Source organism: Macaca thibetana, chromosome 18 (assembly GCF_024542745.1).
Source record: "Macaca thibetana thibetana isolate TM-01 chromosome 18, ASM2454274v1, whole genome shotgun sequence".
In the NCBI taxonomy this organism is placed as follows: domain Eukaryota; kingdom Metazoa; phylum Chordata; class Mammalia; order Primates; family Cercopithecidae; genus Macaca; species Macaca thibetana.
The window spans coordinates 33,265,972-33,291,661 of NC_065595.1; the positions used below are offsets into that span (position 1 = coordinate 33,265,972).

Genomic DNA, 25,690 nt, shown 5'->3' on the forward strand with positions numbered 1-25,690 from the left:
ACCTATAGAATCCAGCCTGCACCTAATTGCCCCTGGACATTCTGGAAACACAGGCTAATTACTAAACGCTTTAGTGACACCGGAACCCAAGCCAGTCCCCAGGGAAGAATCCCTGGGATGTCAGAGGTAGTGTGTGCTTTTCTTTTCTTTTCTTTAGGCATTGGGTGGCTCTGAGAGCTTTCTATGTGTCTGGCTCCTATGGTGACACAGTGACAGGAAAGAGACATGTCCAGCCCTCTTCAAGCTCACAGCACAGTTACAAAAGCAAGAAGCCCACAAGAGAGATGGCAAGAGAGTACACTCATAAAACAGGCAGAGTCAATGATAGCTAGAGAGGCAGGGAGCAGATGAAGAAAGAGAGATTTAGGCATGACCAATCTGGGAGGACCTCCTGAAGGAAGCAACTTTGGCCCCTAAGTAATGAGAAAAGAAGAATTTCTGCACCAGTAGTTGTACCAGTCATCTATTACCACATAACAAACTGCATAACAAACTATCACAAAACTCAGTGGATTAAAACAGCAATCACCTACTCTTATTGATTCAGGCTGGACCCTTGGCTCAAAGCTGCAGGTCGGTTCCAGGTGTCCACATTGGTTTCTCATCCTCCTTGCACCAGCTGGCCAGTTGAAACAAGTTCTTATGACCACAGCAAAACACAAGGAGGCATGTTAATGTCTTATCTGCTAATGTCCCATTGGCCAAAGCAAATCATATGGCCAAGCATTTAATAAAGGAAGGAAGGCAGGGAGGGAGGTGAGGTACACACTTTGTCCATCATGAAGTCAAAGCGAGTCACATAGACAAGCCCAACATCATCCAGGCAAGGAAGTGTGTGTGTGTATGGAGGGTGCAGGGATGGGTGGGAAGAAGGCACATTTTAAAAAATCTACTACAGTATTAGAGAAGGGAAAGATATCCCACCTAGAAGAACCAGTTAAGCAAAGATACAGAGGCGAATCTGAGCCTGGTGTAGAAACGGAGCCAGGAGGAAATGTGCCACACAAACTGCGCTACAAAAAAATAAGCGTAAAATACAGTCCCAGGGTGGGCAGTAAAGACAGTGGAGACCCACCTGCCTCTGGAAAAGAGAGTGGGCATGAAGCTGGGGGAATAAGTGGTTGGCAAACCCGCTAACTGTCTTCCCGTGCCCTCGTCTATTCTTGATGAATTAAGAAATTATGAATTGGAAGCAAGAGAGTTCAAGCCTGTGGGATCTCCTTCCTGGAAAAATATTACAACTCACCGAGCTCCTACCTCCTCCACGAAGATTTCCAAGGTTTACCCAGCCCTGGGCTCTCTCCCTTCTTTGAGCAGGGAGCAGACACACATATAGCAGTGCACATGGACATCCAAAAGGCACTCCATTGCCTGCTTAGATCATTCCCATGTAAGCATCTGTCTTGACTTCCCAGCTAGACTCTCAGCTACCAGGGGCCTGGGACTGTATTTTAAACCTTTTTTTTTTTTTTTTTATGTAGTCTCTAAACAGCAGGAGCTATATAACCACATGTGGAATAAATGGCTGAAGAGTAGACGGTGCTAAGAGAATCAGGCAGCACCGTTCTGGAATACAAAACTGGAGAAAGTAGGTCAGCTGGACCAGCCACAATCAAGACAGTCCTATTAATAGAAAATGCAAACATTATTTAGGGACAGGAGCGTGAAATGGGAAAGGGGAAGGACACTTGAAGGTGGATGGAAACTCAGCCTAGTGTGAAAGCACAAACTTGAGCAGAAATAAAATTGCTGGGGAGGTTGTCTGTTCCTAAAGACATGTAGTTGCCCGTAATGGCCCCAGGGAAAGCTTCCATGGCAAATCAGTCTGTCAGCCACCTCCTGCAGAGGCCAGAGAGGTGTGGCTGGCAGTGCAGACACATGGGACATGCTTGTGCAAAATCTTAGCAGTCACACCAGGGTGGCTGTCCAGCAGTTACACCTGCCCCGTGCCAGGATTTGCCCTGCCTTGTGCTTAAAGTTCCTCCCACTGAAATGAAAGCCTTCTCACCTCACCTCCTCCAGGAAGCCCTCCAGGATAGATAAGACCACAACACTGACTTAATTTCAAATAAAGCACACAAGTTCTCCTTCACTGATAATTCACTTAATATGTTTTACTTAATTCCTGATAAGTTTTTAAAATTGTTTCTCATGTATCAGTCTTATACGTTAATGAAAGTAGACACCATAGTTTCTCTTTCCTATAGGCCACTCCTCCAGGCTGGGCACATGCCTAGTTCTTGTTGAATTCCCTTCAGCAGAATATGGGGTAAATATGTGACGACATTGATGAAGATCAAAGACACCAAACAGAAACCCAGGACCTTCAGACTGAAGCAAGAGATTTGACATAAACAGTGTGACCTTAAAGGGAGCACCTGTGGGAAGGAAAGGACTGTCAGTGACAGAGCCCCCACCAACTTCATACCTGGGCACGACCCCAGCCCCCTCCTGTCTGTGTGGGGCCCGGGGCAGTAAGCTAGCCTGCAGAGAGGAAACGGAAGGGCGAGGAGGTTCCTGCAATGCCGCTTCACCCCCGGGCTCTTTACCAGGCTTCCATCATTCCTCATAAACTTGGCCTCCACTCAGGTTCTTTCTGCCCCACCCAAGCCCTTGAAACTGTCCTGATTGCAACAAATCCGCCCCATCTCTCCTCTAATGCAGGGGGACAAGGACAGCTTGTGCCCCCCATGCTCTTTTCTTTTTAGTGAAAGTTCCTCTTGCAAACTCCCAGGACTTTTCTCCCACCTCAGTCAGGACAGAGCAAGGCCAGGCTGCTCAGAGGGCCAGCCTCCCCTCCTAGGGGAGCCGTGGAGCTGGGTCAAAAAAGGGAGCCCGAGGCTGGAGTCTCTGGTCCACGTGCAGTCATCACATGGCTTTGAAAGGCCCGGTCCCAACACGGTGTCTTCCAGGAAGTGATCCTTGGGTACCAGGCCCCATGCCAGTATCTCACAATACCACCCAGGCATGGGCTCCACCCTGTGAGGGGTTACAGGTGTTAGTTAATTCATGTTCTTCCCACACTGGCCAATCAGTTCCTGAAAGGTCTCCTCAATTGGTTCCTCCAGGGGCCTGGCCCAGTCCTCCAAGCAAGAGGCCATGTCCATTTGACCTGACATCTCTGCCCAGAGAGACTCCCAGGCACTGCTATCCCAGGGTCTGTATCTACCTACAACCTAGATGAAAACAGCCCACAGGGCCGGGCGCAGTGGCTTACTTTCTGTAATCTCAGCACTTTGGGAGGCAGAGGCAGGTGGATTGCCTGAGGTCAGGAGTTCGAGACCAGACTGGCCAATATCGTGAAATCCCATCTCTACTAAAAATATAAAAATTAGCTTGCAATGGTGGCGGATGCCTGTATTTCCAGCTACTCAGGAGGCTGAGGCAGAAGACTCACTGGAACCTGGAAGGCGAAGATTGCAGTGAGCTGAGATCGCGCCATTGAACTCCAGCCTGGACAACAGAGCGAGAGTCCATCTCAAAAAAAGAAAAAAAAAGAAATGCGGCCTCCGGACTGGCCTGACCCCTGCAAGGGCAGGTGTTGCGAAGGTCCCCTTCAGGGGCTTAATTGCCCCATATTGAAAACCATTGTTTTGAATCATCCTCCACAGCCCAGGGCCCCTGTTGGCTGGCTGACTGGATTGTTGGTTCTCTTGGCAAAATGACCTCGCTTTGGGGTTGAAGAAGTCATAGGTGAGTGGAGGTCAGTAGGTCAGGGTCCTGGTGAAGCTGTGGGTGGCCGTCCTGCATTCCCAGCAGGCTGGAGGCTGCACCTTCTTTTCGGAGGTTGATTCTTAGGCCACAAATGGTTACACTAGGGATTAATGAGAGGAGGCTGGAACAGACCTTTCACGCCCACCCTGGTGTCTTCACCTACCAGATATAGAGTTTCTTACTGTGTATCAATTTGGTGGAAGAGTTTCTTATTCCTTAGGGAGAAGTGGTTATTCACACACGCGCATGCACACGTGCGCACGCACACACACACTCCCTCACACTCACACACCCATTCCCTGACATTTTCTCTGGCATAAAGTGGAATCAGGGATTCCTGTTTTTTTGTTTGTTTTAAAAAAGCCCCGCATTTGTATCCTGCCTTTATCTTTGCAAAGGGTTTTCATAACTAGTATTTGTAAACCTCCTATTTTTTTTAACTCTCTGAGGTAGGCAAGTAGTTATTGTTATTGCCACAGGAAAAACTAGGCCCATGAGATTAAGTAGCTCTCTGCAGCCAGGAAATACTGCTGGTCAGAAGCAGTGCTCGGGCTGAGCATCCTATAATGTGCAGGATGGTCCCCCCAGCCAAGAACAATTCGGCTCCAAATGTCAACAGAGTAAAGGAGGAGTGTGAAGCTGGGGTTGTAGGCCCAGGTCCTCCACTAACTTGCTGTGTGATGTAGGCCAAGTTCCCTCACCTCTCTGGAGTCTATGCTCTCTGTGGTCTCTGGTGGTTCTGGTGTCAGGACAAGCACTGCCTGGTCTGCTAATCCCTCCTCCCTCTTATTGTGAATGCACCTCCTATGCCCCACCTCTAACCTGCACGTCCAGTGGGGGCATCACGACCCCACCACTTGACCATAGACACCCTCCCGTGGTCACGGTTGAATGGCTCATGGGTAGCCATAGAACCCAGGTCAGGCCAGAGACCCTCCCTGAGATTTTCAGCTTGGAATTAGAGACAGAGACCTCTCTTGGAGGCCATAGCAGACTGTTTCCATCGGACAGAAGAGGAAGCCTACCTGAGAGGCACAAGCCAACTTACAGAGAAACGCAAAGCTGAGTTCTGGAGTGTGTGAGAACCAGCCCTGGCAGTGCTTGAGACCCAGCCACACCCTGGCTTTCCTGACATTTAGTTACAGGAGCCAAGTGATTTCTCTTTTGGTTTCATCACTTGCAACCAACAATTCCTGCCTAACCCCCACTCCCATTCCCCTTCTCGGGTACCCACCCACAGCATCAAACTTTCTTACCTCCTTTGCAACTAGCAATCACAAGACATGGTCTAGACACTGAGACATCAGCAGATGCCTACTAGGACGCCTCTTTCTTCCTGTCTTAAATAGTCAGCACTCTGGCCCAAGCTGTTAATTCTACTTGCCACTATATTTTTTTTATTTTGAGTAAGAAAAAAAAACACAAAACTTGTATTTTTTCTTTTTTTTTTTTTTTTTTTTTTTTTTTTTTTTTTTTTTTTTTGAGACGGAGTCTTGCTCTGTCGCCCAGGCTGGAGTGCAGTGGCCGGATTCAGCTCACTGCAAGCTCCGCCTCCCGGGTTTACGCCATTCTCCTGCCTCAGCCTCCCGAGTAGCTGGGACTACAGGCGCCTGCCACCTCGCCCGGCTAGTTTTTTGTATTTTTTTAGTAGAGACGGGGTTTCACCGTGTTAGCCAGTATGGTCTCGATCTCCTGACCTCGTGATCCGCCCGTCTTGGCCTCCCAAAGTGCTGGGATTACAGGCTTGAGCCACCGCGCCCGGCCTCAAAACTTGTATTTTTTCAAGACATAAGTCATTGGGTTTCTGTGTTGTGCAGCCCAAAACACTCCAGCTACCCTGGCGAAGGAGTCTCCTTTAACAGGGATGGAGGGGGCAAGGGGACAGAGGGCAGGAACTCCAACCCACAGTGCCTTTCCCTCTGTTGGCGCCTACCTGCTTGCAAAGATTTGAAACACTGACATCAAAATTTGGGGCATCAGAACAGTACAGCTGTTTGACTTGGGAGAAAGCCTGGCTGATGCCAGTCCCCAGGCCAAGGGGGGCTGGTGAGGGGAAGTGTCACAGCATAATACTGACAAAGTAAAGCATCCAGTCTGGATAATCCTCTTAAGTCAAAGAAGAAAATAACCAGTGCAATTGATGATCCCAGGACTGAGCCAGGGAGTATACAGGATATTTCTACCCAGTGAGCAAGGGGTTTGAAGGATCAGGTGAGGCTTGGAAGTCTGGAGGTCAGGCCAGAGGTCATCCGGAAGGGCCTGGCCTCTCTTCTGACTGGTTCTCTTGCCCTGCTCCAGGCCAGATATGCTGATCAGGCTGAGCCCCTAGGCCTCCCAGGGATCCTGAGGAAGGAGGATGCAGGAGGTCTCTGCTAGGCGTGTCCTGTCAGGAAATTTAGACCCCTCCCATCTGCAAAATGAGAGTCCACCAGAAAGCATTTCACAAAACTTCACCAAATGTTAAAGCTGGAAGTCATGTTAGAGATTGTCTAGTCCAACACTTATCCAAAAGTGGAGGGACTGAGGTTTAGGGAGGGAAAAGGTCTTGATCTCAGGCACCCAGCACAGGGATGACAAAACTGGGTCAGGGACCTGCACCTCCTGGCTTCTCTCAGGCATTTATCACTGCAAAATTCTCCCTCTCATTTGTTGAATTATTTATTAGGCTCAAGAAATTGCACTAGGATGCACTAGAGTGAGAAGCATCCTAGTCAGGGAAGAATGTAGAAGCGTATCAGCTACCTACTGCTGTGTAACAAATTAACCTACAACTTCATGGTTGACAGCAACAAACATTTATTATCTCACAGTTTCTGTGGATCAGGAACCTGGGGGCTACTGAGCTGAGTGGTCCTGGTTCAGGGTCTCTCATGAGGTTGCAATCAAGCTGGAGACTAAAGCCTGATAAGGATTCTCAGCATGGAGAAAGTGGGGAACAGCAGGGATCCAATGAAAGGGGATGATGAATCTGGGATTAGAAGGAGTTGAGTGAGGCCAAAGTGAAGAAGTGGTGAGAGGTGAGGCAAGGGAAGCTGCAATTTCCATTTCCTCATCACTTATCTCAGGGAGCCTTCTCCAACCCTCCAGACTACTCTACTTGCACCCTGGCTCCCTAAGCTTCCCACTTTACCTACAGCATGGCTGTGTTGTCTCTCAGTGTCCTTCCCTTGCTCTTATACATTGCAAGCTCAGCAATATAAAATAATGATGATCATGACAATAGGGAACAGTTACTCACCTCTTACCAAGTAGATGCCAGGCCATAGGCTAAGCGCTGATGTAAGCAGAAGGACAGTATTTTGAGATAAAAACTGGCTTTTGCTTTCCCCCATGTATCTGTCTTCCTCTGGTGTCTCTAGCCCCGTGAATCAGGCTAACAGGACCAGCTTAGAACAAGGTCAGTGGAGTGGCCAAATGGATGTTTTAATTCACTGAAGAAATACTAGTCCTGAAAGTATTTCATGTTAAGGAATTAGAGGCTTGACTAAGACACAAGCCTTTTTAGGCCAAAAGCCTGACTTTGGCTTCTCACTATCCGAGGGGCTGGAGGACTCTGTGCCCAAAGCCTACACTGGACCCTTAGTGCGGGGAAGAACGGTGCTGACAGGCAGTTCTCACTTAAAGGAAAAACGTTGAGCAGACGGCAGGAGGAGGAAGAGAGCATGACTATGGCTTAGCAATCACTGCCAAGGTCACTGAGATGGGGTTCAGTACCCAACAGGCCCCGAATATCAGGGTAGACTGGACAAAAGAGGCCACAGAAGGCCAAGTGTCCCGGCATCCTGGAATGTGGAGCAGGAGCCCCTAAGCCTGGTCTGCACCTCACCTGGCACCTGTTTGTCCAGGTAGCAAAGGCTGGAGGGGGTATCTGGGCTGATGGGCCTGAGGGCACCTCACAGCACTCAGTGTGTGTTGGGAGAGGGGTGTATACACACCTGCATGTGCTGGACAAGCCACACACACACACAGACACACAAGCACATTGCTGCCCCTTCCTCTAGACTAAAATGACTCTCAGAAAAAAGGGAAGGAGAGGGAGAAGAGGGAGAATCCTGGATTTACTAGTATTTCCCCTGAAGAGACTGCATTTAAAATGGGCAGAGGTGACTTTGAGTTGGCAGAATCCCATTTCTCCCTGTGGATATGAGCTCATGAGGTAAGCTAAATTTGGAAAAATGAAGTTAGTTTTGCCTACCTTCCCACTTACTCTCCCTGCCTCACCTTCTCCCTACCTCCCCAGGCCATGTGGACCCATGAATTCCCCTCAGCCCTCTCACTGCACCACTGGCCTCTGGCCAGGTTCTCCACTCCTACTGCCCTCGTCCTCTGGGCCGGCGACTTTCTCCTAAGCCTGACCCTCCCCACGCGCCTCCCGGACAGCTGCAGCTCATCAGGAGGGTGGAGAATATGCTGGACACACAGAGAACAGCCTGGGTTCCAGATGGCTCCAACACCAACAGGCCACAAGACCACGGGCAGGTCATTACATGTCTCAGGCTCAGTCTCCATGTCATAAAACTGGAAACATTGGTGATTTAAAAAACAAAAACAAAACCAAAAAACACAAAACAAAACAAAACAAAACAAACCCCTCTTCATGCACAGTTGCTGTGAGGCATGAAATGATAGAAGTATTGGATGAAGTCAGAGAGCTTGCCACCTTCCCAGAAACAGTTCTAAGCACCTTCTATGAATTAGCTCATCCAGAGCTCACAAGCCAATAATGTGGATTCTTCTAGTCACCTAGATGGGGCAACGGAGGTGTAGAGAGCATTCAGTGACTTGCTTCAGGCCACACAACTTCAGTTAGTGGCGGAGCCAAGGTCTGAGCCCAGGTCATCAGCAGCTGGTGCTCACCCACCTGTCTCTCTCCAGGGAGCCTCCCATCTCCTCAGGTCCAGGAGACTCTGCTAGCCTCTGCCAGCTGCCCCCATCCATCCTAGTGGTTTGCTAGTGCTAATGGGCCAGCTTGCATTTTTACCCCCAGGCACCCAGTAGAGCTCTATGGTCCTCCTGCACTGTAATGCAGACAAGCTGGGGGCATTGACACAACAGGACCAAAGCAGGAGGAGGGTCCCTGATGTCCCCACATGTGATGGGTATTAACCATTTGGTTGCTGGATTGGGGAGAGATGGTGGATGAAGAAGTCACAGGCAGGAGAGGAACCAGAGCCGTGGAGAGGTCACCCCAGGGGTTTGGGCAGCCAATATAAACTTACTTTAATGTCACACCCTGTAGGACCCTCTGGGACCTGCCAGCTGATTATTGATGCTGGAGCTTGTATCCAGTGAAGTGCAAAGTTGGGCCTAGAAGGCTGGCCTCCTGCTGCTCAGTCCAAGGCTCTTTTTACTATCCCAGGCAGTCTCTAAACTGGGCCCCCCTGAGAAACACTGCCTCAAATTTGCACGGCATCTCTTCCTTAGCCATTGGATCTCCTGTTGTCCTCAGCTGCCTCTCAACCTCACCCAACAGCTCACAGACCCAAGTGTGATTCTCCAGCAGCACAACCTCCAAGGGTGCAGCCTGCAGACACGCACCCTTCCTTGGCTGGACCCCAAATCCCTGGACCCACCCCTGCTCTTAGCAGCATGTTAGTAAATGACTCTCTAGGGGCCTGATAGTCCCTAGACTATCAGGGACTATCTGATAGTAGTCCCTTGCTGGTCCCCGTGGTGTGAATACTCCCACCATGGCCGCTTTCAAGCTACTAATGTTTAAATATTTGTTTGTTATAAACAAACACCACCGTTGTATAGTTCATTGTATAGTTAACGATCAGCTCTTGTAAGCTGGCAGAGATGGTTCCAGCACACCCTCCCCAACCTGCTCACAGACCAGCAGGCCTAGACAGTAAGTGGGAGGCTCTTGGGGGGATGCCGTGGCCACCACTGGGTCAGGGCAGGACGTGCTCTCTTCATTCCGCTATCCACCTCCAAGCCCACATACTCTGAAGATAAAGCAATGAAGAATCTTTATTCCCATTTCCCTACACCCATGGGTGGAAAGAACAAGCTACCACTGATCTCAACCATTAGTAGATACAGATGTAGACATAGATATATTTCCTGTGTCTCATATATTTTGCAACCTAATGAGAATCAAAAATGGATATATAATTACCATATATTTAAATTTATCTCTGATGGAAGCATCTAGATTATACTCCCCAACTGTGAGAAGGCTTCTGCTGCAGCCAGCGTCATCTTCCAGGGTTCATGGTTTTCCCTGCCTTCTTGCAGGGGGCTCCCATTCTCCAGGGCCATTAGCAGACAGTGAGCCCTCGAAAGCAGCCACTGACGCATACAAACAGTTGCTGGTGGGCCCGCCGTTTGTTTGCTTTTCAGCAGTGTGAAGGTTGAGTTGAGTCATTTTGCACCCAATTACTTTGCAGTAAATTTGCCGGATGGTTCTTGTCCTCCGGTATTGATCCAGCATCTCACCTTGAGCTTGTTTATTGACACATCAAATTCAGGAGTCAGGCCCGCTCGATTGACCACTTCCCAATTAGGGCATTTATATGATGTCACCAAGGCTCCCTGTCATGTTCCGATGAGAGCCATTTGTCCCCTCAGCCACTGCCGCTGCCCAATCACCTGCAACTGAGTTGCCATTTTTCTCTGACCTTTCCAGAGACAGATGGCAGTCCATAAAATACATCATTAGCAACATGTCATTTTATCTTGCTGCCATTTCTTCACGTGAAAAGTGTTTCATTCAACAAAAGATTCTGCAGTCGCGTTCACCCCAGCTCACACTACTTCTTTGCTGGAGGTGTAGGTGTTGGAAACCAATGCTTCCTCTCTCCTCGGAGGTGTCCCTGAGCCCTCTCGGAATGGAGGTGTTTGAGCAGTGACACAGAGCAGACTGCGGGTAGGGAAGAGCTGAGATGAGGGTGCAAGTATCAAAAACACACCAGATGTCAAAAAGACAGGGCCAGGGAGTACAGGGATGCGTTCAGACCCAGGCAGTCTCCTGGGTGACTTTCCCCAGTCTGTGTTGGGTGGTTAGCTCAGCATGCGCTGAGTGTGTGCGGCGGTGGCCCCAGGTGGGAGGATGATTGTGGAAAGGCATAGCGCTGCTGGATGCATGCTCTTGGGACTGCACTCAAGATTCAACCCTTCACACAGTTGGGTAGCATTATTACCCTATTTCAGGGACAAACTCACAAGTGGAGAAGGATGAGGTTGGGCACAGGCCTCCTCCTTCCTAACAGAAGGCTAGAAACAGCTAGAATGTGGGCTCCACGAGGGCTGTTTTCTTACCATTGTATCCCTAGGACTATTAAGCCTGGCCCAGAGAAGGCTCCCCCAAAAATATCTGTGGAATATTGACTGAGAGCATTTCAATTCAACACAGACTACTACATGTTAAACAAGAATGTTAAATTTGTATTATTTCCACCAGAATCAGTAATTGGCATGGACTTTTGGTGGTTATTCACATAATATGGCTAAGAAATAGGCCAGTCTGGGCCACTCTTGCTGGTAGGAAGCAGTACCAGGACTGGAACCCAGTCTCTGGATGGCAGGTCAGACCCACTTTGCCATAGTGTGTTTGGGGAATTATACAGACAGCTGATGGTCCCATGGGTGTGCATAAGGCAGAATGTCCTCACCTTTTTCAAGTCAAATGCAGACAGAACATGAAACTGTGACATATGCTGAGGTCGGGGGAGGTTCCTAGAGGTCAGAGGTGCCCAACCTGAGGATCTTGCGTGCCACAGAGCCGACTTGACTGACCAGATGGCTGAGGGGGTCAATAGCTCAGCAAACCATCACCCAGTCATGGCACTCAGACTGGAAAATCTGGTGCATGAAGACAATGTGGAATTGGGAGAACTTGACTCCAGCCCAGACACTCCAACTTACACTGTGGCCATGCAAGAACCAGCGGTGGTCAGAGATGTCCCTGGGGTGACTCGCCTGCCCTTCCACTGGCCACTCCCACTTGCTCTCATTGTCTTCTCAAGAAGCCACCAAGTCTCAGGTTAGAATAGAGTCTAAAGAAGCCACTCACAGCATTCTACACCTTGAAAAACAGGGTTGCCCTTCTTAATCTTAAAGGCCTATGGCAATGACCTCCAATTTTGTCCTCCAAAATTAAGGGTCTCTGATAAATCACTCAGCATGGACGTCCATTCTTTATCTTTCATCTCTCTTGCCATAATCTGTGTCTGATCCAATTTGGAGCAATTTATGTGCTCCTGAGAATGGAGAATGCGTGAGCAAGGTCTTTACTGATTCTAGGCAACCAGAAATTATGGGGGGAGAGAATATTTTAACATACAGAGTAATCAGTCCCTCACTAGAAGGCCCACTGTGGTTGAAACACATCAATTCAATATGTCTTTTTTGTTTCCTTCAGCATGCCTGTTAAAAGAGGAACATACAAATTGCATAGGGCATGGCATCTGCCCACAGGAGGGCTTAGTGTCTACTTAGGAAAATGAGGAACACCCAGGAAATAAAAGAGAAGAGTCACAGTTAAAACAGTGTGAAAGAGACTGTCATGAGAGATCATTATTTCCCTTTATCCTCTTCATTCATCAGAAGAGATCTCTGTCTGTCCAAATCTTTGGCCCAGTTTAATGCAATTCAATACAATAAACCCTTTATTGGGCACCTGCCATGTGCCAGGCCTGCAAGGGGTGCAGATCCGAGTTATACATCGTGCCTGCCCCTTATCATTGAGGAATTAGTCTGTATTAGCACTCAACACTTACTCTGGGCCATGCACTGTGCTGTGTGCTGGGAGCACAGCCTTGAGTGGGAGAGCCTCGAGCCAATGCCTGGGAGCTCACAGTCTAGCAGGAAGCAGACAGGTAAGCAGATGAATTAGCACAGATGGAGAGTGCAGTGCAAGGGAAAGTGGGGATACCTGGTGCAGGCTGCAGGGAGAGGGGTAATCAAGGCAGACTCGTCTAAGCTGTGACCCAAAGGGTGAGGGAGTGGTGAGCCAGGCCAAGAAGAGGCGTTCCAGGTAGACAGAGTGGCCCACAGATAAGCAGGGTGAACAACGTGTCCTGGTTTGCCCAGGACTTTCTTCTTTGTAGCACTCAAACTTCCACATTATAGGAAAGCCCTAAGTACCAGGCAATTGAGGATGATTGATCACCATCAAGATAAGAAATAGCGTGGTATATTCTGAAAACTGAAATTGGTTCAAGTTTAAGACAAGTGTATAAGAAAGTTATCAAAGAATCTTAGATTTTGTCTACTTGAAAGTTGATCCTAAGGTATCATATTTAAGCGCAGACCTTGGTTGCTGCCTAAGTTCGGATGCTTTAACTTTTTTTAAGCTACGGTATTTAAATTTTTAAATTAATATTCTCTCTAGCTCAAATATGCCTAAAGCTTAAACAGGGACTTTGGGAAGCAGACAGGTAATGTAAATGACTGGCTGCCAGCCAGGTGAGGACAATGGCCACAGGAGGCTGCATGCCCTGCCCCAAGGCGGCAGCCAGAGGGAATGTTGCCAGATATCCTGATATTTCAAAAGAAGCCCCAAATCGAAATTTTTATGGGCAGCCTCCTACTGTTAAAATATTTGTGACGAATTCAAGATAAGGCAATGCCAAACTAAACACTCTACAGTTGCTAGTTTTCTCCTCTCACGTTACCATTCATAGCACCTGGTAAATGGAATTATCGCCCCCTTATGGCAGTATAGCCAAATTGCAGGATATTCTCCGAGGGGTAACCCCTCTGGCATCAGTGTACTCTAGGGCAAAACAGTCATTGATGAACCCCTTACCATGGAAAATAGTTCCCCACGGAACAGGGTAGGGGCCAAGAAAAGAATGAAGGGCTGAGTTGAAAGCATCAAAAGTCAAAATTTGGCAGTGTCTCAGTTGGGGCAAGACTGGCCCAGGCTCCACGACAAAGAATCAAAGTCAGCCAGCAATTGATCTTGGGTTGAGGCCTTCAATATGACATCTCAGCATGAAATTGGCTGTCTTGCTGGCTGATTTATAAAACTTCAAAGAAAAATCCTCAGAGCAGAAGTCTTGGCCCATCCTTAACCAAGGCAGCCTTCATCCTATCAGCAGGAAGGCCAGGTCCCTGGAAGAGCTGCCATGTTGGTCTGTGCATCTGTATGTCTAAGTCCATTCTGATTCTAACGCAGCTGGAGGCAAAGCTGCCCTGAGTTCTTGCCTCTGCCTTAAGGACTAAACGTTTGTAATAGAGTAGAAAGCTCTGCACCTGGATTTCCTGAACCTTATGTCAACAGGTTCCCCTAACCAGTCACCCTGGCTCCAGATCTGTCCCCTTCATCTTCACTACAGTTGTGGGTCTTTCTGTCTGCCTCCTTTTCACTGATTGTCGAGAGACTTCAATCTCTGACTAGGTAGAGTAGGCTTCCACTTCTATGTTAAGAGATCAGTTTTTCCCCATGTGTTCCCTGAAGTCTCTATTCCTTAGCAGGAGGGGATGCCTTCAACTGCACCATGCAAAATGAGATTCAAAATGCAAACAGAAAATAGACACATGCATACACACACACATGCACGTGCACCCACACCCAGTGTACACATTGTACACATATGCACACACTAGACTAGGAGTCAGGAATCCTAGGCTCCCTTCCCAGCCTACCACTGACTCTGTATATAGTTTGGAGGTAGACTTCTCATCTCTGCACCTCGATTTTCTCCTCTGTCAAAAAAGGGAATGGGGGTAAATTCCATATCCTCAGTTGTCCCTCCATGATTTTTTATAAAGTCATGCTAAGATGCAAGCTAACTGGTGGAAGCCCTTTCCATGAGATTGGGATTACATGAAGCAGATAAGGACATATGGTAGTGGCCAGCTGAAAGGAGAGTGGGAGTCCACTGATGGGGAAACGGGCCCAGGCAAGGGTGGGAGAACAACATCTCCAACTTCTCTTCTGCTCAAGGATGGCACTGGCTGCTAGGCATCTATAATATTTGCCTCCTTGTGGAATTCTACATGTGACCCTACCCTCTTGGAGTCCTCTTTCTGTGCCTCCTACTTCCCTCCCCTCACAGTGAATGGGGTCCCCTATATGCAAAGCCCTGTGTCACGTGCCGGGCATATATGGGGTCCCCTATATGCAAAGCCCGGTGTCATATGCCAGGCAAGGGACCTTTTTGCCAGTTTCTCCCCCTGCTTTGGAATGTCTCCCATCACCCCTCATGAGGAGATTGAGGTTCTAGGAAGCTGTTGTCAGATGCAAGGCAGGAAAAGATTTCCTGCCAGAGAGGTAGGATGGCACAGTGGTTAAGAGTAAGGCTTGGGCTGTGTGTGGTGGTTCATAGCTGTAAGCCTAGCACACTTTGGGAAGCCAAGGGAAGAGGATCGTTTAAGCCCAGGAGTTCAAGACCAACCTGGGCAACACAGCAAGACCCCATCTCTATAAAAGTTTTTTTTTTTTTTTTTTTTTTTTTTTTTTAATTAGCTGGGTACAGTGATGCTGGCTGCCAGCCTATAGTCCTAGCTACTCAAGGGGCTGAGGTGAAAGGATTGCTTGAGCCCAGGAGTTCAAGGCTGTAGCCAGCCATGATCACACTGCTGCACTCAAACCTGGGCAACAGAGCAAAACTCTGTCTCTGAAAAAAAAAATAAAGAGTAAGGCTTTTGATGCCTCACAGTCTCTACAAGTAAGCCCCAACTCTATTCCTTGAGCAGATTAATCTCTCTAGACCTCAGTTTTCTTATCTGTAAAATGGGAACAATAATACTTATCTATCCTATAGGATTGCTGTAAGAAATAAATAAAATAATTAGGCATGACAGAGACTTTCAGTTGCATACCCAATCTCTCCTCCCTTTCTAATGGAGCCCCCATTAAAACCAGCTAAGCAAATTATATTTTCCAGCCTCACTGCAGCCTGGATTGCCAGAAGGCAGAGTCTTGCCCAAAAGATGTAACTGGCAGCCCCATGGGGAGGAAACATTTGCTTGCCTGATACAGGTTTTATCCTTTTTTACTGCCTTTGCCCTTCCTCCTGCTGGGAACACAGATGACGGCTGGAGCTGCAGCCATTTTACAACCATGAGGGAAAGGCCAAGGTAGTAGAGAAAGGCCAATAGTAGAGACCTCACCTGTAGCTCACATAAACAACCACCTATACCCAGACTTCCTGTTCATAACCACTATTTCATTTTAGCCACTCTCATTTGGATTTTCTGTTTTATCTATCTAAACTTAATCTTCAGGTGGCTCAAGTGTTTATGTCATGCACTCAGTAAGCACTTAATACCTTTTTTCTAATACATGGGATGGATCCCTGGTGGCCCATTGTAAGGTGCCCTGTAGAGGGAGAAACACCATATAGGATTTTAACACAATATAGTGGGTCTAGGACTTTGCCACTCTTCCGCTGCGTGGGCTTCAGTGGATCCTTTGGCCTCTTGGGTCTTGAGTTTATATATTTGGGAAGGTGTAATAAGTTCCTTCCAACTCTGGCCATCCATAGATCCATGACAGTCTCCCAAGCACATCCAGGTCCACAATATGGCTCCGTATGTTCCATGCTCTGTGCCCCAGACTCTCCTCTAACCCCTCCATCTCCCTGCAAAGTTTCCTGAGATCCTGAGAATTTGCCAAAGAAAGGAACCGTTTAAATCAAAGACCATGCTGTCTTAGTTAACTGTCACCAAAGAATACCAAGAGTAACATAAAACCCAGTGGAATCAATAAGTCACTAAATAATTTTGGTAACATTTCACATTAAGGTAGTATGAATACTTTATTAAGAGCTGGTAGTAAATTTCCCTTTTTCTTAAATTATGCTAGAATGTGCAGAAGCATAAATAATGGCTTGGTCTGCTGCTCTGAAGTGCTTCCTCACAAGTTACAGTAACATCATCTATTAACTAGTTTATAATCATTCCGACAGGTCTCTGTGTGTCTCGGAATAATTTACTTTGCAAAGCAACTTTGATGAATCATTTATTCATCATTATTAAAGTATTTATAAATGCTACTTTAATTTAGCCCCCCGTTTCCTTTGCTTCCTTGCAGCATATTGACCAAAAATAGGAACGCTTAGGACAGTACTTCTGCTTGGCTTCGTGGTGTTACTTTAACCAAAAGAGTGCCGTTGAAGCACATGGCTTCTCCACCTACATTATAAACGCACTCTCCATCCTTCCCAGTCCTGAGCATCACGGCTTCTCCACCTACCTACCTGCCTGGTGCTGTGCATATGTTGCGTAAGTGATGGAAGGACAGGGCCCCCATCCCACACACCTGGGACAGGGGGCAAAGAGAACTAATGTTTAATGAAGACCCACTCTGCTCCAGGTGCCTCAACAAATAGTTATTGAGGGTTTCACATGTACCAGACACCATTCAAGCAACTTTGCCTGTATCATTCACTCAATTTTTTCAATGATAATTTCTTTTTTGAGACAGCCCAGGCTGGAGTGCAGTGGCGCAATCTTGGCTCACTGCAACCTCTGCCTCAGTCTTCCGAGTAGCTGGGACTAAAGGCGCCTGCCACCACGTCTAGCTAATTTTTGTATTTTTAGCAGAGACGGGGTTTCACCATATTGGCCAGGCTGGTCTCGAACTCCTGACCTTGTGATCTGCCTGCCTCGGCCTCCCAAAGTGCTGGGATTACAGGTGTGAGCCAACGCGCTTGGCCCATTGATAATTTTTAAAAGTTATATAGCACTTTTAAGATGCCAGTCTGTGCTCTAAGTGGTTTGTCTGTATTAATTCAATCATTACAATAGCCCTACATACTGGTACTATTATGATCCTCATTCTAAAGATGCTGGAAATAAAGCACAGAGAGGTTAAGCGAATTACCCAAGGTCACAGAGCTAGGAAATGACAGAGCTGAGATTCAGATCCAGGTAGTCTCATTTCAAAGGCTACACCCTTAACCACCATCTGCCTCTTGATAATCTCATGAGCTAAGCACTATTTTTAGTCCATCTGACAGAGGATAAATCTGCAACATACAGAGAGTCAGTGATGTTTCCAAATTTTCGAAGCTAGAGAATAGCAGAACAAGGATTACCACTCATATGGTTTGACTGCTCTTAGCCACAACTCATAATGCTTTATATATGATCTCCCCATGGTTTATAAATTAGGTGCTATTCCCATCTCACAGGTAAGGAAACGGAACACAAGAGGTGATGTAATTTGCCAAAGGGTCACATGATCATTAAGTGTCAGGACTGAGATTTAAACCCCAATTTACCCAGCTGTTTATTTAACTTTTACTTTAGTTTCAGGGGTACATGTGCAGGTTTGTCACACAGGTAAACTCAAATGGGGTGGGGTTGTTGCACAGATTATTTCACCAACCAGGTACTAAGCGTAGTACCCAATATTTATTTTTCTGATCAGCTCCCTCCACCCATTCCCTCCCTCAGGTAGGTCTCAGTGTCTGTTGCTCCCCTGTGTGTGTCCATTTGCTCTCATTATTTAGCTGCCACTTATAAGTGAGAACATGTGGTATTTGGTTTTCTGTTCCTGAGTTATTTTGCTAAGGATAATGTCCTCAATCACAGCATATTAGGAAGAGAAGAACACCTTTCATTTCAGGAAGGTTTGACTAAGGACTGCACTCCATTTTCTTCATTTCTTTCATTCAAGTCTCAGGTGCCAGCCCAAGTGCTCAAAGCCCTGCCAGCCTCCAACATCTCTAGCCTCATGGAGGGGAACAAGACAAAGGAGGCTTCTGGATAGTGTGGGGAGGATGAAGCAGGAACCAGGGACACCCCAGTTGAAGAACTTCTTGATGTGACTCCCTTCAAACGTGTCCACCTCCTATCTCCCCAGGGCTCTATCTCAGCCACCACTGTCTCCAAACACCAAGGACAGAAGGAAGGCAAACTATTTTGATACACAGAGAAAGTCTTTTGGGTGAATTTCAGCTAGAAAATAAGTAATCAGAAAATCAGATGAATACTTAAACCAACAGGGGTATGAGGCCAAGGAAGACAGACCCCCGGAAGACTGAGGAATCTTCTTAAAGAATCTTGAGGACTTTAAATGATATAATAAAATTCAACACTGATGAAGGAGAATGAGCTGAAAGTCTTTGCAGCTCTCTCTTTCTCTCTTTATGCTTCAAGGACAGTTGGCTTTAATAAGAAGTTGCACTAACAATGTTAAAATTGAATCCTTGAATGAAGCATGCTTTCAAGAGCAAGAGTGCATACTGACACTTCCAAGACCAGCCACGCTGACCTCCGTAATGTGCCACTTATCTGAGAAGTGACCTTTCAGTGCATTCTCTGATTGCACAGAAGATAAAAGGAAAAGGAAAATCTTAGGAACTTTCTTCTGAGCTGGACTCTTCCTTAGAACAATGTTGCTGTATTAGTCTGTTCTCAAACTGCTACAGAGAAATACCTAAGGATGGGTAATTGATTTAAAAAAAAAAAAAAAAGGTTTAATTGGTTCACAGTTCCATAGGCTGTACAGGAAGCATGATGCTGGTATCTGCTCAGCTTCTGGGAAGGCCTCGAGAAACTGAATCACGGCAGAAGGCAAACGGGAAGCAGCCCCTCACACGGTTGGAACAGGAGGAAGGGAGAGAGCAGGCAGGTGCTACGCTCTTTTAAAACAACCAGATCTCATGATATCATGAGAACAGCACTAGGGGGATGGTGCTGAACCATTCACAAGAAACTGCCCCTGTTATCCAATCACCTCCAGCATTGGGGATTACATTTCAATATGAGAGTTGGGCAGGGACACAGATCCAAACCATATCAGTTGCTCATGCTATCAAAAAAAAAATTAGGCCCCGTACAAAACCTAGAGCTGATTGACAGTCCTTGGATTCTAAAACAAGACATTTTTGTTAGTTACTGAAAAATGAAGAGGCACCAATGAAACGGAGACTTTTGATATGCATGAGGTATTGGACTAAGGGGGAAAGTCCAAGCAGACAAGGAAGCCGAGAATGAGATGTCGGACACAGGAAAGTCTTTTTTTTTTTTTTTTTTTTTTTTTTTTTTTTAATTTGAGACAGAGTCTCACTAGGTCACCCAGGCTGGAGTAAGTGGTGTGATCTCAGCTCACTGCAACCTCCACCTCCCAGTTTCAAGTGATTCTCCCGCCTCAGCCTCCTGAGTAGCTAGGATTACAGGAGCCCACCACCACGCCTGGCTAATTTTTTTTTATTTTTAGTAGAGACAGGGTTTCACCACGTTGGCCAGACTAGTCTCGAACTGACCTCAAGCGATCCGCCCACCTCGGCCTCCCGAAGTGCTAGGATTACAGGAGTGAGCCACCACACCCGACCAGGAAAGTCTTTTAGAGCTCCTCAACTTATTAAGTCAACACTGCACTTAAACGACTGCTAAATCCAATACAGACTGAGAACACCTGCCCCATGGAAAGCTCTAGTGCAGCCCCAACTCTTCCATCCATTTCATCCATTTAACAAATATGATCTAGATGAACACCAAGTATCTCATGCTGTGGTCACACTGAGGACAAAGGCATGAACGAGACATGGTCCTGTCCCCAAGGAGCGAAGTAAAAGAGATAGTTGATTATACATAGATGGAAACCACGAAGTTTTATTACAGCTCAGAAACACATACACTAATCCCCCTGAAGTAAGGGTTATTCTAGGAGGTAGGGAGATGCCCTGATCCTAAGCCAGAGTCAGGCAGATGCCATCTAGACACAATAGGCTGGATGCCCTAAATCACACAGTGGTCCCCAAGCCTGCATCTTAGGGTCCCCAGGTCCAGCCCTTGAGTCCCTTAAACTGAGTGGCTTGCAATGCCTACCACTTTCATATGCTAAGATCATTTCCTGCAGCCACGCAAATAAAAGTGGACAGCAAGCCAGTGTCCTCCTGTTTGCTGCTATTGGATTTATGACATGTCAAGTTTAAATAGCATGTGCAAGGCTCACAATGGAGGTGACACAGAATTCATTTTGGAGCCCATCAAGGCTCTGAGGCCACCTCCTTCTCCCTGCTGTGGCTGGGAGTAAAATTTCATGAAATCCTGATACCAAGAAAAGACCTCTCTGGATTTCCACATTCAACTTTGCTTCTGTCTCTATCTCCTTTCTTTTTTCCCTCAAGTTCCAAAAAAATATCAAAATAGCATAAATCCCTCTTACCAGTACCCAATAGATACCAATTAATCTTTGTGCAAGTTTGCTTCTGCTGTGCATAAACCCTAATCTTATTCCCAGGTTGAATTATTAATCCCTTACAAACAACCACCATCGCCTCACTGCCACCCAGGTGAGGTAACTAGCTCTAATTTAGGACCGCTCCGCCCACCTTTTGTGCTTTTCTTTATTTGCATGTGAGAACCTTCCCCTCTCTGCCCCTCCTGCCATCTTCCCTTCCCCCTAACTAGCAAATTAAACTGTGCAGTTGCCCCCAGCTCTTCCCAATAAAGGAGGCAACTTGGACTTGACCCATTAAAGGAGAACGCCCGGAAAGACTTGCTACAGTACCCAGCAAGTCTCATTTTGATAATTGATTGGTAAGACAAGCATTTGGGTTGCAAAGCAACCTTAGTAGTCAGGTTTCCATTTTGCAGCAAAACCCCCAAATTAAAAATCACCTCCAGGGGATAATTCCTTTGCAAATAATATGAGCTGGGCTATTTCTGTTTTTGTCAGGCGCACTGTCACTCCAGGCTGGTGTCTCATATGTTATTCTGGCTGCATGAGAGAGGCCTAGAATAACAGCACTGGTGACAGAAACGATGGCAAAAATGGGAATGTCAATTCACAAACATAAAACAAGGGGAAAACCATACTCCTCGACAAAAAGTTGGTGCCCACTTTAAACAAGAGAAAATTACAAAATAGAGCCCTTAAATACACATGGTTTAGTCAATGACAAGGCAGGCAGCACTGGGATGCTGTGTTTGGCTGCAGTGAAATCTGAGTTAGGCTAGAAACACCCTGGAAGCAGGGACCTTGTACTCTTAAAAACAAACAAATGTGATTTGGTTGACTAATTATTTTATGTTCATGTCACAGTCAACTGTGGCTGAGTACCTTAGATTTCTGCCTTTGCTCATGATGTGTCTTCTGATTACACCTTCTCCACCCTTGGCAAATGAATCACTCTTCCTCACCTTAAAGGCTCAAGTGTCTCCTCTTCCAGGAAGCCTTCCTGATTTTTCAGCAGATTTTATCTCCTCCTGTCTCCCATTACATACTGTTTAATAGCATATTCATACCATTACTGGTTGACTTTTCAGTCTCTCCCACTACACTTTAAGCTCTTTGAGAGCAGGAAACACTTCTTACTCCTCTTTTAATCTCTAGCAGCTGGCACAGTGCCAGGAACATGATAGGTATTCAGTAAATGTTTGTTGAATGAAGGGATATGTCTAAATATAGAAACCTATATGAGACAAAACAAAGAGCTGAATTTAAAAGAACTGATTATTCTAGAATCAATCTGTTGAATTAAGTGATTTATTTTTAGCAATGTCTTCCTGAGTGCCTGTCAGATACTTGACCATGAACTAAATAAGTACATAGAGGTGACAGGAGAAAAGGGCAGAATCCCCACTTTCAAGAAATTTATAATCATATTTATGGATTTCTATATTAGGATAGTAGAAAATAGTCCAAGATAAAATTGTGTAACACGGTAGTATCGTTGTGTGGGTACACTGGGTTGGGAGTTAAGAAAACTTTGTTCCCTGTCACAACCTCACCACAAAGTCACTGTGTGACCGTGAGCAAGTCCCTCTACCACTCTGGACCTCTGTTTTGTCATGTGTAATATCAAAGAGTTGAAACAGTACTTAGACAATTGGCTAGTCAAATGGAAGAAGATGAAATTAAATTTCTGCTGCATATCATACAGAAAAATAAATTTCATGTGGATGAACACCTAAATGTAAAATAGCAAAACTCTAAAATCTTTCCAAAAATAGAAAGAAAAAAAAAACTGTAGAAATACATCTGTATGGCTTTAGTTTAGGAAGAATTTTCTTAACAAAATGTGAAAAGCAAAAGCCATAAAGGAAACATCTGACAAACTGAAGCACCTTAAAACAAACGTACACACACCCTAACAAAGTGAAAAATGAAACTACAACCTGGAAGAAGATATCTATAGCCCTCATGATGAAAAATGAAAGAGTAGCCAGAATATCTAAGAACTTTACAAATATATTAGAAAGAGACAAATACATTAAAAACATTAAATGTAATCCACAAAAGAGAATGATTGACAAACTTATGAGATGTTCAACCTCATTAATAGAGAAATCTCCATTTAAAATGACAATAAGATACCAGTTTATACCCAGCAGATTAGAAAAAAATTGAAAACTTTATAATACCTAGTTTTATCCAAAAGGTAATGCCATGGAGACTCTCACATGCTTCAAATAGGTATGTAAATAGGCACAGCTATTTGAACAATAACTGGTAAAGTGGAAACTGTTAATATCTCATGACTCAGCAATTTCTCTCTCACTCTATACAGGGAGATCTAGACAAATATATTCCTTGCAGCATCATTTGTTACAATCAGACATTGATAATTCTTGTTATCAATTGGATCACCAGTAGACCGGAAAAAGCATAGTATAGTAACACAGCATAGTATACTATATGACACTATAGTATAGTACTGCTATAGCATAGTATAGGAGTATAATCATACAATGGAACTCTATACAGCAGTGAAAACTAATTCACTAGATCTACAAGTAATATCACAGTTAAATCTCAAAAATGTAATGCTGAGGAAAAGCAGAAAGTTGGAGGATTATATGAACCAGATGGTGGCATTCACATAAAATTCACACAAAACAATCCTACACCGTTATGGATGAAAACTTATCAATGTGGCAAAGTATAAAAACTGGGCAGGAAAGATGCTCTCTGAATTCAAAATTGGAGTTATCTCCAGAAAGAAGAAAATGGTGGCAGCGTGGAGTGGGAAACAAAGGAAGCCTCAATTATATAACATTTCATTTAGTAAAATGAGTAGCAAATAAAACATCCTGTCACACCACAGTAGTGGACACGAGTGTCTTCTATATTATCCCCTGTACTGTCATAATTTCATGTAAAAATTTCATTATTTTAAAGGGTGAAAAGAATATAGACCAAAACATTTATCAGAATTATCTCTGGAGGAGGTAGGATTACGAATAGTTGTATTTATTTATCTATTTTGCTTACCTTATGTTTTCTGAGCTTTCTGTAATGAGAGTTGTCACTTTTGAAGAAAAGTACAATAAAGCTTACTTGTGAAAAGAAAACAACGTGAGAGTGTTTGAAGTACACTGTTTTAAAGAACCTGACATTTAAATTCCTTGATTAGGACAGGCTGTCAGGAATAATATGGGTTCTGCCCTTAGCCAAAAGTTGTTCTAGGTCCATGTGAGAAACTTGCAGAGACAACACCAGCCAATGTCTAAACAAATACAAATGGGTTTTGGCATCTGCTCCAGGCAGTCAGAAGATGACACAACAGAACTGCAGAATGACTGCAAGGCCTCAGGACGAGGTACCTGTTGCATATCATATGGAAAAATAAATTCCACATGGATTAAACACCTAAATGTAAAATAGCAAAACTCTAAAACCTTTCCAAAAAAAATTCCTAGCAGGAACAACACCAGCCAAGATCTAAACAGAGCAAGCTGCAATGCCATCTTAGGCTGGGATCAAATACTAGAAAACCATTAAAAATCGCCTGGGATTGGGCTCTTTTTTGGTTCCATATGAATTTTAGAATAGTTTTTTTTTTTTTTATTTCTGTGAAAAATGATGTCAGCAACTAGATAGGAATAGCGTTGAATCTGTAGATCACCCTGGGCAGTATGGTCATTTTTATGATATTGATTCTTCCAATCCATGAGCATGGGATATGTTTCCATTTGTTTGTGTCATCTATGATTTCTTTCAATAGTGTTTTGTAATTCTCCTTGTAGAGATCTTTCACCTCTTTAGATATTTTCCTAGGTATTTTAGTGTTTGGTGGCTACTGTAAATGTGATTGTCGTCTTGCTTGGCTCTCAGCTTGAACATTATTGGCATATAAAATGCTACTGATTTTTATACATTGACTTTGTATCCTAAAAATTTACTGAAGTCGTTTATCAATTCCAGGAGCTTTTTGATGGAGCCTTTAGGGTTTTCTAGGTATACAATCATATCATCAGCAAAGAGAGATAGTTGACTTCTTCTTTTCCTATTTTGGTGCCTTTTATTTCCTTCTTTTGCCTAATAGCTCTGGCTAAGACTTGCAATATTATGTTGAATAGGATTGGTGAGAGTGGGCATCTATGTCTTGTTGCAGTTCTCAAGGGGAATGCTTCCAACTTTTGCCCATTCAGTATGATATTGGCTTTGGATTTATCATAGATAGTTCTCACTATTTAGAGGTAGGTTCCTTGATGCCTAGTTTGTTGAGAGTTTTTATCATGAATGGATGTTGGATTTTATTGAAGGCTTATTCTGTGTATATTAAGATGATAATATGGTTTTTGTTTTTAATTCTGGGAACAAGCCTAGAGGCATCACACTATCTGACTTAAAACTATACTATAAAGCTACAATAACCAAAATAGCATGGTAGTGGTACAAGAAGAGACACATAGGCCAATGGAACTGAATAGAGAACCAAGGCATAAGGCTCCACACCTATAGCCATCTGCTCTTCAACAAAGTCAATAAAAATAAGCAATGGTGAAAGGACTCCCTATTCTATCAATGCTCCTGGAATAGCTGGCTAGCTATATGCAGAAGAATGAAATGGGACCCCTACATTTCACCATACACAAAATTAACTCAAGATGAGTTAAATATTGGAATATAAGACCACAGACTATAAGAATCCTAGAAGGAAACCTAGGAAACACCATTCTGTACATCAGTCTTGGGAAATAATTTATGACTAAGTCCTCAAAAGCTATTGTGACAAAAATAAAAATTGACAAGCTGGACCTAATTAAACTAAAGAGTTTTCTGCACAGCAAAAGAAACTATCAACAGAGTAAACAGACAACCTACAAAATGGAAGAAAAT

General features: G+C 45.1%; 1 protein-coding gene across 12 annotated transcripts in view; it reads left to right on the forward strand.

Moving 5' to 3' along the window:
• The window catches only part of IER3IP1 (immediate early response 3 interacting protein 1), a 1,095,035-nt gene that overhangs the window by 836,463 nt on the left and 232,882 nt on the right, over positions 1 to 25,690 (forward strand). The window contains exon 1 of one of the 12 annotated variants that reach the window (XM_050768186.1): positions 14,552 to 14,555. The exons of the other annotated variants lie outside the window; for them this stretch is intronic. The gene's annotated coding sequence lies outside the window, so the exon portion shown is untranslated. Of the gene's footprint in view, positions 1 to 14,551; positions 14,556 to 25,690 lie in introns of those variants that run through there. 12 annotated transcript variants of the gene reach the window in all.